This window comes from Sander lucioperca, chromosome 20 (genome assembly GCF_008315115.2).
Source record: "Sander lucioperca isolate FBNREF2018 chromosome 20, SLUC_FBN_1.2, whole genome shotgun sequence".
NCBI lineage: Eukaryota > Metazoa > Chordata > Actinopteri > Perciformes > Percidae > Sander > Sander lucioperca.
Window position 1 is genome coordinate 25,932,335 of NC_050192.1, and position 12,934 is coordinate 25,945,268.

Consider the following 12,934-nt stretch of genomic DNA (forward strand, 5'->3'; position numbering starts at 1 on the left):
GGGTTACCTCCACTTCCTTTTCATCCCCCCCACCCCCACCTCCCTGTAGCCCCAACAGAGAACTCACCCAAGCTCCCACACCGGCACTCATCAGAAAGTTCGGGGAGGGAAGCAGGAAAACAATAAGCTTGTTCTGTTTTTTTTTTTTGGATGGTTGTTGATGTCGATGTCAAGAGAGTTGACAGCTGCATCCATGTGGAAAGGGTTCCAACAAGTTTGCCTTGGGGTGAGCAAAACTCTAAGAAAGCAAAGAACAGAACACATGACGTCACACGAGCTACTGAGATGCACAGATGTTGGGTGTCCACAGCTGTTCCAACCAGCTCAGTTCTGAAGACTGAAGTGCTGTCTGACTGACATTAGCAAGGCTCATTTTTTGAACATACTGTGTTAGATATTACATCCAAGTGTCCTGGGGCACAAAATCACACATGCGACGGAATACTCAGAAGACATGAAAATAAGTGAATGCCTGAAATTAGCCTGAAGTCTACAATGACGTTCTGGCAAAGACAACTACGCATGCTCTTGTATTCGTTCAATGATATTTTGAACAGCAGATCAACCGCTGAAATTAAGCTATTAAAACCACAACATGCTCCAAGCGATACCTTGTGCTGTGCCAACATTCAGTGACTGTGGGTCAATCACATCTGAAATTCAAGAGAATTACTCTTTATTTGTAGAAAGAAGGAAAAAGAATGGAAATAAAAGAAAGTCAAAAATGTCAAAAGGTCAAAGACCAGCACTGAAAAACTTGATTTGTTGCAGCTAGAGGATTTGAAAAGGATGGTTTTCTTCCTCTTTCAAGTCTTTTAAAGCAATGTCCTCAAGGCTATGAAGCGGAATAACCAGAAACAGTGACGGAACGACGACATTTAGGATTTCAGAAGAGGGAAACAATCCAGAATGGCTCTGCTTCTTTTCAGCGTGCAGGCGTTCGAGAGGGCTCGCACTTAACAACAAAGAACAAAAGGGCAAATCTTTGGCTCTGGACTCCAGTTGTGTGCATCTGGGGCCCCAGCAGAGCCTGAGAGCGTGACTCCCTACAGGGACCAAAGGCACCCACACACAGTCAAATGTCAAGCACAGAGGAGGGCGAGAGAATCGAAAGCCAAAAAAAGGGGGAGGGGGAGGCGAAGACACAACACGTTTTATATTGGCGGTGAACTTGGGAGTGGCACGCTGGAAAGGGCAGGGCTCGACACTGTGACACTGAGCACTACCACGCACATTCCCCAACGGTTGCCGGGAGAAAAAAGACATCCGGCAATGCTGGCGCTCTTCTGCCATCCATCTGTAATGTGCCGTTTCCTCCAGAACCTTCCTGCTTCTGTCAGCAAGATGTTGCATCCAAAAGATGTGGCAGTTTTTGCGATTATGCATTTGTGTATTATTTCTTTGGGGCCAAATACGCATCAGAGCCTCTTTGTGGATCAACTTCGTCGAGCTCATGATGAAGTTGTACTTCATATGAACAATGTTATTTTGGGCGTTTCTGTGAAAGCCCAGTTCATAGAACAGAGAGGGAATTTACAACTTTCTAAGAATCCCAATTCCCCATTCAGTTTACTCACACATGGTGCACATGTGAGCCATTACTATATTGTTAAAGCCACATTAGGATTACATTTTTTTCCAAATTGCTTTGGCACATTTACTGACAACAAACTTACAATTGTCAAAACTCTAAGTAAAATCCTCACACCACGTGTGTTTGTCAGTGTGTATGGGTCTGTGTTGTGTGTCCCCGTCTGTTTTGGACCTGAACTGGGTTGGTTTGGGGTCCGGTATGGGGAATTGAAGGGAAGTGACACGCTGTTCTCACTATGCTTTGTTCACCATGGATTGTGCTGTATGTCACGTGTTATGAAATTTTAAATAAAAAAAAGTTGGTGGAAAAAAAAAATCCTCACACCACGTGGAACATAGAGCACATCACTCTATGTGACCTGCAAAAGGTGATTACTCAATAAAAATTTTGTGCCAAAGCGATTGAAAAAAAAACTGTAACTGAGTAAATGAGGCACAGAAAAGCTGGTACACAAAGACCCTGGTCAGGTTTGGAGTGACTAACCTGTATTTAGGAGTGAAATAAAAGCTTTGTTGCCATTTTATCCCCTCAGGAAATCTGCTATTTCCAGGACTCCACTCCACACTTTTTTAGGTATTATCTTCAGATGGTGTTTCCAGATGTTAAATTTACAAACGCATTGCAGTGTTACACATGTGCAATTGCAGAAACTGCAGATTTTGAGGCTATTATCATATTCAGAATGCAATTCCACTGGTAATTCAAGATACATTTAAAGTCGATGTGGTATCTGGCCTGCAGGAATTCACAAACAAACACAAAATAATGAATTTAATGACATTAAATGTGTGGGTGCACCAACAGTACAGATCCACTTTGGCAACACGACTGAAGCGTGGTGTCGCGACGTCATACATCCATGGTTGATGCTCCACGCCCTTGACCGGGAGCTGATTGGACGAACGCGTCACGTGGGTCTGGCTACTCCCGAATTTCAAAACGACAGTAATGGCGGCCAGTTCGGAATACGATCTAGTATTTTACGAAAATAGTTCACCGGAACGTGTTTCTGAAAACATTTTAAGCGAGAAATGGGCCATGCAGTTGCTGAATCTGTCTTCATTTCAGATCGACAAAGGTCAGTTTGAAAGATTTTCTTCTACTTCTATTGGATAGTCGCGTTCAACGGATTCATTTGCATAAAGATGGGCATCGGCCAGCTTTTTTGACGCGCAGCATTTCGCGGGATGCTTTGCGGGCGCGTTAAAGTCACCCATAGGAATAAGTGGAGCGCGTCGCGACAGAAGCGTCGCATGGCCAGGTGGATCTGCACCGTAAGACAATCTTCAACTCAGCAAATTTGATTTGAAGGGATAAACAAGCTGCAACAACTACTTAAGATAACTGTCCTCAGTAGGAGGCCTGTTTTCTCCTTATAGTGCTCTACACACAATCCACTTCCTGCCAGAAAAAGGTGCTGAATAAATGAAAGGAATTGCCTTTGTCTAGGTACAAATGAGCGGTATAATAGACTGGAGTCTATTAAAAGGAAAGGGATCAAGTACGAGCTTCCCTGTATCCTGAACTAAACATAGATGCTGTGTGTGTGCGCATGTGCGTGCGTGTGTTGTTGAGGGTGGGGGTGAGACATCTGTCCGCATGTTGCCCACGCAGGTCGCCTCTCCCTGGTCTCATCTAGTAATCATTTAAGAGGATCAGCGCTATTCCAGACAGCAGAGTGCATCCACCTCCACGACGCTCCGTCATCACAACACACAGCGCGTGGCGCACGCATGCTGCCCGCGGTGCTCCGGTAGTGCACGCGAGCAACCGTGCATAAAAGTGCAAACAAAAGAAAAATGAGAACGCATTACGTAATGAGTTAAAAGTGGAATGTTCAGGCGACGATGTCCTTTTGATTTTCCACTCCACGGTGTTGAGCGTGTGTCAGGGGAATAAAAACAAAGTAAACATGAGCAAAAAATAAAATCAAAGACAGCCATGTGCAGTTTCAAGAACCCCTATGGGTCTTTAAAGGCATTTTATTTAGGTGGGAGTCCCAGGAGAAATTAATGTTTTATTTTCTAATTTAATTTCCTGGAAGTTATTCTTCCGTTACGCAAAATTTTTCATGATGGGTTTTCTCTAATATTTCCTGAAAGCTTTTTTTCTTTGGAGTACTGAATCATTTTCAGCCCAATCATTTTTCATTTACCAACTCAAAAACAACTTGGAGAAAAAAAAAAAAAGGGAAAATCGTCTCTGCTGCTGTTCACCACTCTGCATGTGATGGAGTCTTAAGGGGCCCAGTATGCTTCATGCAAAGGGCTTGTCAGATCATAGGAAAGCACCTGAAACCCCCTTTCTGAAACCGACAATTCAACGTGCACGGCGGCTTAGCACAGTGATTGGCCAGGCGTGCTGCAGAGCACATTTATCAGGATTTTATCTTTTCTCTCAAGCTGTGTTCTTTCATTCTTCACACAGTTACTTCCATCACGTTGTGTGTATAGAGCCAAGTGCAACAGCATGAGTGCCTTCAAGAACAGACTGTCTGAAAAGTGTGTACTGTTATCCCTAGTGTCATGGCAGGTCATACCAACTAGTTTGTTTCAAGCATAATAACCTAGCCTTTGGACATAGCTTCTTTTGCATCATTTATTTTAAACCTGGAAGCTTCTCAGTTTGGATTCTACTGAACACAATTTATAGAATTTAAATTGATTGACTTGAGCAGACAGATACAGATGAGTAATAACGTGTGCGTGCCCAGTAGCCGTGGTGTGAAGTGGCTGCAGGCCAGTGAACCTCCTGCGCCCTTCCCCGCAGTCCAAAAAAGGGTTCTGCTGGGCCAAACTTCCCCCTGGAGAATACTAACTCCTCCTCTATTAAACTCCATCCTGCTGAGCCCTTTGTGTCTGGACTTAATTACCCTGTCGGAGGAGAATTTCATTTAGAGCCCTGACTCCCCCTTTTCATTACAGATGGGGCCCGGCTTGCACTGTGTCGAGAGGGAAATTCATTCAGTTGCTGAGAATGAAAAAGTAAATATACGTCAACGGTCTGTTGTTGAACGTCTTCAATGAAACTTTACGTTCTAAAAGTGATTCAGTCCCCCCTGGGCCTGCACAAGCTTGCTCATCATGGTTTTCCATGGCAAAAGACTATCCCCCTCTAAAGCAGGATTAAAACTTTTCTTGGCCTCCTTCCTCCTGTCCTTGTTGGAGCGGTCTTTCCTTAGGTGGGACACTGTGAGTAAAGTCCATCTTAAAGGCTTGGCTGAGTGGGAGCCACCTGCCAATCCCATTTTGATTTGTTGATGCTAATCCACAGCTCAATACACGCCACTCGGTGTTCTCCGGGACTTCAAAGCCCCTCACTGCTGACTCAGGATCAGGCTTCCTGCCATGCCTTCTATAACCTAGACCAGCAGAGGAACCAAAAGAAGCCGATTCCAGGTCGGTGAAAAGAGACTGATTAGTTTGCAGCACACAAACAGAAAATACAATCAGTCATGTATTTCAGATTTGCCTTCTTTAAAACTCTGTTACTTTTTAAAAAGGACACATCTTTATCCAACTGTATCTTTACGGTCAGTTCTGTAGCCTTACAAAATATGTCACTCCTTGCCTTGGTAAACAGAGCCAGTAGTCGTTGATAGTCTCTAAGTAGATAGAATATGCTCTACTGTTGAAACAAACAAGACTTAAGACTTCAGGGTTTCCCACAGTGCTCTATTCATTACAACAGTAACTGAACACAACATCTAAGATGACTTGACCAAAAGATTCCACACAACATTTCAAAACAGCAACAAGATAAGCAGTACTTGCCCGTTTTGGTGACTAAGAGAATATCTAAACAGTGACTCCAATGTTTTACAGGAACTACAAGAGGAGACACCAAAACATCTGCTTTAGGGCAAGCAAATTAATCAGTTTTATGAAAACATATGAATGAATGGGCTGCGTGAAGCTGTCGGGTTTCACATCAATGTGCACTTTGACGTGTCTGAAACATGCAGAGGCCTTAGCTGTACAGTTTACCATGTCCCAGTAATCCACATTTGGAGATCAGACTGTTGACTTTGCCAGAAAAAAATTACTACACGGGGCAACAGCCAAACCACCACAAGCCAGTTCTCTTACAGAGTACCATCATGGCACCAACCTGCGCCAACTGCAAACCCTGAACATACAGTTTCAATTTTCCATTTTGAGTCATCTTCCACATTTTTAAATTTCCTCCCCTGCATGATGTCAGCGATCAGTTGGCTGAGTCAATCAGCAGTAACCAACATGCAGGCAGAGCATCCTTTAAGCTACAGCAGGCCTGGAATGATGCCCACTCTGAGCCGTTTCTGCTGACCTCATACACACACACACACACACACACACACACACACACACACAGGCCAACTAACCGTAATGACGTCATCGCTTCAGCTGCAGGCCCGCAGTTTGAAAGACCTAAGGGCACTATCACGCCAATCCGACAGTTGATTTTCACTCAGCTGTTCGCCATCAGCTGTTATTAAACGTTTAGTAACCGTTAGTCATCCCCTAATGAAGTGCTCACACGAGCGCATCACATCATGTGTTCATTAAATGAATGCACTGGGACGTGAAGCTGTTGACAGATAGGCGCACCAGGAGGGAAAATTGCAAAAACCTTTTGATTTCAAACATGACATTTACCATGCAGCCAAAAACTGCCAGGCCATAAGGGAAGTCTACTCCTACAAACTTACTAGTGTAAATACTTATGTGAAGCATGGCTGGGCTGGGCTCCTCCTTTATTGTCAACATTAGTTAATCATGTGAGCCCTTCCTTTACCGATAACATTTCACATGGGAGATTTTAAATCCAGTCACACCAAATGATCACGGTCATTGTGTGTCAGCGTTGTGCCAACAATCAAGGATTAGTTATCCACAAACTAGGATCTACAAACATAGTCTGGATCGACAACAGTTAATTTACCCAATAGTTCCGAAACGCCGGAAGTTCCACCGGATGTCCCTCACTTTCCGCTTTCTTTGGGTTAACTTTAAATTCCGGTAACATCGAGGAACATTAACTAGAATCCCTGAGCAACGTTGGCAACATGCTCATAAATGGCAAGTAAAAATGTACAAATTGCGATACGCTGGTACGAGCAAATGATGTTTAACCATGTATCAGCTAATTTAAATGGCTCACGTTACTGTATTGTGTCAACAGTTAACTTCATTTATTGTATGTGGCGATTCTTTTGGCGGGGTGCAAATGTTCCACCAAAACAAGTTCTTTCCCGAGACAACCCAGAGTGTTGCCATGTAACAAGCTTTATCGGGGTCAGTTCAGATAAGCCTGAGTAGCTCAAACAGCCACGTTGCCCGTTCCCAACTCTTCACAGAAGGTCAGGCCAAGGAGACGCAAAAGGTTGGCGGGGGGGTCGTCGAGATCAGCCTTATTAGCCATGTTTGTCACATAATTCCCCTAGTTAGTGTGTGGGGAGGAGAGGAGGGGTTTAAAAACATGGGTTACCTTTCACCTTAAGCCTTTACCAGTGCTAAGACATGGCGGGAGAACCCTGTGCACCCTTAGATCTTCTGTGAGCAGAGACACACTCACACCAGCCATACAAAGAGTGATTAAAAAGGATGGCTTTTAACAAAGTGACACCACAACGGAAACAAAGAAAAATTCTAATAAAAACGCAGCCCCTCAAACCGACAGGATATGACAATATCGGTGAATGCAAACTGTTGAAACTCATTTTAATGTACTACCAGGAATGCAAATCAGACTTAAATTAACCAAATAGACATTTTTCACCAGCCTCAATATGAGGATTTTAGTTCTAAGATGTCAAAAGAATACTGTGTTCATATAATGACTTGTAGCATTCAAAGAACACACAGATGACTCCATTATCTCACATCACGTTACCAATCCAAACCACCATCTCCTGAATGAAGAATGCATGATGTCAGCCCTTCTCTGCAACTATATACAGTATCTAAACGCATGCACCTACAGAATAACAAACCCCATTTTACACACACACACACACACACACACAAACACAAAACAGCCCCCACCATTACCATTCCCTTCCTGTAAACTGTACCCTAAATAAATGAGGGGTAATCCAAGATTTCATTATCATCTCCATTGTGTCCGGTCCACACGCAGCATCGCAGCCCATATGTGCCCACGTGCATTTTTAACTCATTAAGCCTTCTTTGTCTCATCTGGTGTGTGTGTGTGTGTGTGTGTGTGTGTGTGTGTGTGTGTGTGTGTGTGTCTTAACTTCCTTCGGGAGCCCTGGCAGGCCCACACTGCGAGGCCTGATGCCAAAGATCAAGCAGATGGTGGTTATGAAGAGAAGTTGGAATTGGGGTTGCTACTTATGCGTGGGCACATTCATTGAGAGCTGGGCAGTGACAGCTTTGTCTGAAACAGAGTGCTGTACTGTATTGTCAGTGATCTGGTGGCAGATCCTAGTGCAGTCTAAGGGACAACATCATAACAATGACACCTTCAGTCAGACACAGTGAGTCCCAGCTCCTAAACAAAAGTCACATCGCCGACTCAAAAGTAGCAAATTTATTGGATAGACTTTTAGAAAATTATTCCTGCCCAAAGCCAAACAAAAAGCACTTTTCTTAACCAGGTTACAAAGTGCTTTTCAGAAAAAAAAACAGCAGATACAACCAAGAACAAAAAATAACAATGAAATAAATTAAAAAGGAACAGAGGGATCATAAAAACATAACACCTGAGGACAAGTTAAAAAGACAGAAAAAAAAATGGCCAAGGAGGGATGTTAAAAACCTAACAGCATATTCAATATTCATAAACACTTTCCTATTAATGAAAGTTTTAAGTAGGGATTAAAAAGATGCTAATGATGTAGCATGTCTGATTTTGATAGGCAGAGTTTTCCACAGTCTGACAGCAAAGGCCCGGTCACCTTTGGTCACAAGCTGGGATCTTGGAACAAGCACCACATTTACCAAAGGAAGCCAAGCAGACAAGAACGGACACAAATCAAATGCCGGGATGGACAGGGTTGACTTAGTGCTTATAATTAAGTTTGACTCATGACTTTCTTTGCTTGGAGAGAGTCCAAACTGACAGCAGGATATACTTGTGCAAATTAGAATAAAAACTCAATTAGTGGGGACGGACACATTCTCTGTTGCAGCTTCACCGCGTGTGTGGGGCCGATATAGTCTGGATCGACGTAAGTTCATTCCGTGGATAATGGCCGGAACGTCCAGCGCCATCGGATGTTCCACCGGATGTCCCTCGCCTTGCCAAACTCCGTTCCTTTCAGGAAACGACGACAACCTTCGAGCTAGCAAGCTACACGCTGAAAATGGCAAGTTTTGAAGAAAATTTGGATCGTGCAACAAGGCAGGCCTGCTTGGTTCTTTCGGGGGAAAATTGTAAAGATTTACAAAGTGCATGTTTAACGTTATGGCATTTACTATCTTACTGGGACGTTTTGGGACCGATTGTGGCAGGATTGCTGTGGATGAAGTAATGTTACACACGGCGGTACACTGGTAAGAGCAAATGACGTTTAACCATGTATCCAGCTAATTTAAATAGCTCACGTTACTGTATTGTGTGAACAGTTAACTTCATTTTATACGTGGCGTTTTCTTTTATCGGGGTGCAAATATTCAAAACAAGTTCCTTCACGAGACCATTATGCAGAGCCACCTTCACTGTGGTCCGGAGATTAGCGCTGCCCCAAGACGATTGGGATTGGTTTCAAGAAATGCAAAACAACCCAGAGCGGTTTTTCCCTCCTATCCTGGAATGTAGGTGTGAAAGAGACTGCGAGACAACGGCAGATAAGACAGGCGTGTTTTGTTATATAGAGCTAGCTTAGTGTAACTTTAAGTAACGTAAGATTTTAAACACAGGGTGCACATTTAACTGATCACCGACTCTAATCCTAATGCAATCTGATACAAGTCAGTTTCTCAACAGCAAGGCAGAAAGCTGACCCATCAGACGATTAGTGGTTCGGATTAATGGTGATGTAGGAAATGATTGGAGGGTATGCTGATTACATACATACGTGTGGGACAATTACATGTTACGTTTCATGAACTGCATGTGGAGGAATTATAACGACGCGCCTGCGCCCGTTCACACCCTTCCTTTTGCTTGAGTCATGAGTTATAGTGACATCCAATAAGTGCATGTCATTGGATGTGGGAAAATGTATTCACACAGCAATATTCGTAAGTAGCCTGGTTCCAGACCTCTGAATCGACGCCCACATCTCCTACTCTTTCAGCAATTCATATAGAATGAATAAAAAAATTAAAAAAAAATCTTGTTGTTGTGAAGACAAAAATAGGCTAAATATCTCCATTAACTCATCACCAGAGTGTGAGTGGCCTTTCCCTGGTGTAACCCTTAGTGCAGGAAGCACCTGCAGAGCATTTACTTCATCCTTTTTCCTCAAACAGGAAACCAGGATTGTCACATATGTACACAACTTGATATAAGTGTCTCCCTCGTTATTGTCCCGGACACAATAGCTACACTAGCAGGGTCAAAAATGCCTGTGTGTGTGTGTGTGTGTGTGTGTGTGTTTTGATCTAAAAAAAACAAACAAAAAAAACAGCATGAGAGAGAATTGCACCCTGCTCTTCCTAATGAACTCATCACAGACACAACATTCACTTAATCCTATAACCAACCGCTGCAACGTCACATTATTATAATGAGAGACATAGTAAACTACTGATCCTCTTACCTATTTATGCCTACCTGCCAATCAAGGATATTTAAATGCATGTGCGCATGCTCCAGACTGAAAGCTGTTGTTTTACACTCAACACAAGCACGCTCAGACCTGTCAAAGTCAATTAACTGCCATTACGGAACAGTGAGATAGACTGTAAAAGTGCAGGGATGTTAACGCTAAATTAGTTCGAACTGCAGCCTTTCCGTTTGAATTTGATTGTGGCTCGTGTAAAAAGCAAAGGACATCGTTTATTTAACATTTGAGTCATAAACATAACCACAGTCTTTATGTGAAAGTCACGTCAATAAAGATAGACTTTAAGCTAGCTGCGTAGAAGACGTTTTAGGCAAAACCCTAAACTTTTATTATACTTCAATGTTCCGTCAGTTCTGCACTCCTGGCAGTATATGTATGGGAATTATCATTTGAAAAACACACTGCACTTCAGTTGTGAGAAAATAACGGTATTTTCAGTATTTTTTGCTAACAGCTTCCACGAGGCTCCCTCATGGATTTTGGGGAGAAACAGGAGGAAACCTCTTTCTCCTCGCAGGAGAAAACTTTCGGATAGACTCACCCCGCTTATTCTCGCTTTAATAAAAAGATGAAGTACACGTTTTAGACTTACCAGGAAAACGGTAGGGTATAGAGTCTTCAAGCAGAAAGTCCGGGCACTTTGAGTTGATTTTTAAAGCGTTTTCCTTGTGGAAATCTGACTTGGCACTCCAGTTATTTGGAGTTACTCATGTTCTCCGCTGCTGTGCTGTGTGTTTGTGGACAGTGCTGTTCGAATCAGCCAATCAGAGCGCTCCGGGCGCTGGGGGCGGGGCCATACGTCTCACCTGAGTGTCATTTTACTGAATGATGAAAACCCATTCAATTAAATATAAGTGCCTACATAAAGCTATATAAACTAGCATCCTAAATCATAGAATACGATTTGTATAGGTACTGTGAGTAAGATAAGCAATAAAGAATTTTTTTTTTTTTTTTTTACATTTTCTCCCCCCTTTTCATTCAGTTTCTATGCAGTCTTTTACTCTGTCCCTCCTTCAACTACTTTCTACTATCACCCTAATATGCTTTTTCTAGTTTCACTTGTGTCCATTTTACCTGCAGTTCACAGAGTGATGGATTTTTTTTTTTAATCCATCACAGCCTATTTATGATTCTATAAGATTTGAGTTACCACTCCGAGACGTTTCTATACATTGGGTGTGGAAAAAGGTCCGAAGAAAAGACAAGAAATTGTAATCATTTTTTTGTTTTAAAGCCAATATCAACAAAACACAAGGGTTAATTTAGATGGCAGTCTACTTTCACAGGATTGTTGTTAGTGATGTATGTGCAACACATAGGTCAATGGTGACAACTACCATGGACAAGCTGAGAAGAAGGTGGGGAGTCAGAAAACTCACAACTTGCACTACTGTACATACTGTAATATGTAAAAAAAAATAATAATAAAAAAATATACAAAAAGTATTATAAGAAATAGAATAAGAGTAATAAAAAATAATAATATCAAGATTTAGGCTACACTATAAACCCCTCTATTATAAACAGACAGGTAAAAACATATATGTATACAGATGAGTAAAGAAATGGGATATTGCACAGTAGGAGGTGACAGAGTAATAAATAAATAAATATGCAAAGTGCAGAATATTGTCAAGTGATGACTCTCAAGTGATGAGTGTTGCAAAATCAGCTAGCAGCGAGGAGGATGAGTCCCACTTACATCCAGCCATCTCTTCAGGGGCTAATCATCTCGTGAGGGGGGGGGGGGGGGGTTTGTGTTGAGTTTCAGCCGCACCCTTGCCATTGTGCAGTGAAACCATGGCAGCCCACACTTAGACATTTTTTTGTTATATATACTTCTGGAAACAGCCAGTCTTCCAGCTGCCCAGGCTGCCTTTCTGCCAGCTGACCCTTTTAAGCTCCCTGAAACTGGATCCTGTTCTGTTAGCAGTGGTGGAAGAAGTATTCGGATCCTTTACTTAAGTAAAGGTACTAATACCACACTGTAAAAAAAAAAACCACTCTGTTACAAGTTAAAGTCCTGTATTGAAAGTGTTACTTAAGTACAAGTATGTAAGTATAATCAGAAAAAATGTACTTAAAGTATTAAAAGTAAATGTACTCGATTTAGAGAAATCCTCACATTTTAGAAACTGGAAACGATCCAAACAGTTCTGTCTTTAACGGTGTAATCATTTCAGCTGGACTTGAAGTTTAATTTATAAGAAAACGTCGTATTTTATAGACTATGTGTGTTTTGTGTGCAAACATCTTAATTTGTAAAGTAACTAAAGCTGTCAGATGAATGTAGTGGAGTAAAAGGTACAATTTTTCCCTCTGAGATGTAGCGGAGTAGAAGTAGAAAGTGGCATGGAAAGAAAAGACTCAAGTAAAGTACAAGTACCTCAAATTTGTTCTTAAGTACAGTACTTAAGTAAACGTACTAAGTTACATTACACAACTGTCTGCAAGAAAACACACACAACTATAGATGTCAATTAACTGAATTTGTGAAGAATGTAAACTCAAACTTGTTTTTCTTGTAATTGCCTGGGTACTGCAGTGTACGGTTACTGTGTAGGTGGGCAGATTACACATTTGCCCTGTGTGCCTGAGCT

At 42.2% G+C, this 12,934-nt stretch overlaps 1 protein-coding gene across 2 annotated transcripts in view; it reads right to left on the minus strand.

Moving 5' to 3' along the window:
• gas2l3 (growth arrest-specific 2 like 3) overlaps positions 1 to 11,064 on the minus strand; it is a 46,445-nt gene extending 35,381 nt beyond the window's left edge. For both annotated transcript variants that reach the window (XR_004896089.1, XM_031306455.2), the window contains exon 1: positions 10,924 to 11,064. The gene's annotated coding sequence lies outside the window, so the exon portion shown is untranslated. The remainder of the gene's footprint in view (positions 1 to 10,923) is intronic.
• Between the last annotated feature and the right edge of the window lie 1,870 nt (positions 11,065 to 12,934).